This window comes from Montipora capricornis, chromosome 3 (assembly GCF_036669925.1).
Source record: "Montipora capricornis isolate CH-2021 chromosome 3, ASM3666992v2, whole genome shotgun sequence".
Lineage (NCBI taxonomy): Eukaryota > Metazoa > Cnidaria > Anthozoa > Scleractinia > Acroporidae > Montipora > Montipora capricornis.
This window is the reverse complement of record NC_090885.1, coordinates 50,375,203-50,377,702: the sequence shown is the minus strand read 5'-3', so window position 1 is coordinate 50,377,702 and position 2,500 is coordinate 50,375,203. Positions and strand designations below refer to the sequence as shown.

At 39.8% G+C, this 2,500-nt stretch overlaps 1 pseudogene; it reads left to right on the top strand.

The window, feature by feature from the left end:
- The first annotated feature begins 1,285 nt into the window (after positions 1-1,285).
- LOC138040469 (uncharacterized) overlaps positions 1,286-2,500 on the top strand; it is a 3,062-nt pseudogene continuing 1,847 nt past the window's right edge.

Here is a 2,500-nt window from a genome sequence, read left to right as displayed (position 1 = left end):
ACCAGAGTAGCATGAGGGTCAAAAATTCCTGCTGGGCGAGCGAGGAGTTGATGAAGGACACCCAAACCTGAGTCAACACTACTAGCATCATGTTGCTGGTGCAAGAAATGCAGCTCGTTTTTCAAGTTGGCAAAAACCTCAGGGGGCGCTTGCTAGGGATAAACCCAAAAAACGGAACGAATTAAAATAATGTAGATGAAACATCAAACTTCAGCTTACCCAACAAAACGACTAGACTTAACGTGAATGACACGTGAAAGGGAGTGTTTTATTCCATCAGGAAGAACACAATATGGTAATAAATGAATGAAATGCAAATTAGTATTCCCAAACAATAAAGTAATAAACAGCGCCATAAATTCGAATTTGTGTAAACTGAACCGCCCTTAAAAACGTACCACGAAGTGAAGAAAACCGTACAACAAATTAACAAATCAACAACGATTGAGCACACTGCGAAACAACATCTGCGTGGTTCGATCCCTGCACTAAAGCAAACTACTAGTTAAAAACACCGGACAAAGCAGAAAACAGTGGAATGATTTACAATAGAAGCAAAACTACGAAAGGAACTAATGACCAAAATATACAGGTGGATATTACGAAATAGTCGAACTGACAACCAACTGCCAAACTACGGACTTTAGATGCCTAAACATGTAAAAGAAATAGACGAACTAAACCAACAACAAACAAATAGTGCTGGACACACAATAGAGCGTAATAGATATTAGTCAAACTGATGACCAAGGACAAACCACTACGGTCGACCACGCGACCAAGCATTTTAGAAATTAGTCGAACTTACGACCAACAATGCTACGGTCGACTACACGACCTAACATAAGGAGGATAGCCAAACCGACAACTAACGACAAACAAACACGACCAAACATAAGGAAAATTCGAACTGACGACCAACAACAAGCCACTACAGTTGAACACACGACCAAACATAAGGGATAGTCGAACTGACGACTAGCAACAAATAACCACAGTCGACCTCACGACCAAACATAAGACAGGGTTTGCAAATGCCTTGAAAGTTCTTGAATGTCAAACTAAAAACAGCACTCTGAATGTTGATCAAACACCTAATGCTTATTTGTCCTGTTCTTGGTTATATTCATCACTCTGATTGGTTGAATGTCTGGAATGTTAAGGGCCAATGAAATGTTTTGTACTATTCGCTCTTTCTGCAAAAAGCCATGTGCTTTGAGTGCTTCCTTGTTTGGGTTGGTGTTGATTGTTTGCGTTTTGTTTCACGAGTGAAAGATGTAAAACAATGGGCAAGTGTGTTTTCAGCAACATTTGGCTTCAGAAGTCACTGTATAAAGAGTGGCTACGAGAAGTCAAGGGTGACAAGCACTTGGCACGATGCATCGTGTGCGCAAAGGATGTTGACATTTCGAGCATGGGAGCGTCGGCGCTCACAAGTCACTTGAAAGGAAAAAACATCAAACAATGACATCCCAGAAAAGGTCATTAGGAATCGTTCCAGATTTTTTTGTACGTTCCTTCTCAACGACCAGCAACTAAAAGTGAAGTAGTTTCAAAATCCACTTCATCTGAAAGCGTCGAACACAATAAGCTGAACCCCACAAAGTCTATCACTGCGAGTTCATGTTGTTCATTGGTGATGGAAAAAAGTGTCACTGGTGATGAGACGTTGAAGGCAGAAATTTTGTGGGCATAGATAATAGAATCAATAATGTTTCATTACTCTTATATAAATCATGTGAAGGTACAAGCAAATTGTGTCAAGCGATGTTCCCTGACAGTAGGATTGCAAGTCAGTTTTCATGTGGAGATAAGAAATATGCATACTTGATCTGTTTTGGGCTTGCTCCACACTTCAAACAACTTTTGAAGGACGTGAAAAAAGAAGAGGCGTATGTACTCATGTTTGACGAGAGCCTTAATAGCGTGTGCCAGTCAAAGCAAATGGATATTGAAGAGGTTGAAAGTCGCTATTATATCGCAGTGTTTATGGGTCATGGCACAGCAGACGACATTCTTTCTCATTTTCGTACAGGCATAGCAGGAATTCCTCTCAAAGAAGTTTATCAGGTAGGATGCTACTCTCGTTATGTTTGGGTAATTTACATAAACATAAACAAAAGATAAACATGGTCGTCTCTTCGCTGATGGCGTTACCTCATAGGTTTTGTAAATACATGTAGTGTGGTGCAACCACTGTTACTTACGAAACACATGCAAATGTTTCGTGTAATGCCGTTATTTAGTATAAAAATATTGCCATGAAAATCTTTCAATGCCTGTTATAATTTTGCCGTAGAAGGGCAAAAGATGATTATTGATTACTAATTTAATGCATGTGATATATTTTATGTTCACAATCTAGCCAATGTTCCCAAAAGAGATAAATTTTCAGGAGATGGGCTGGGAGTTCCTCAATCGTTGAATATGTAAGGGCTAGGCATCAGATAGGTTGTTGCCACATTTCCTACGGAAAATATTGGTCGCCCGCGCCTGGATT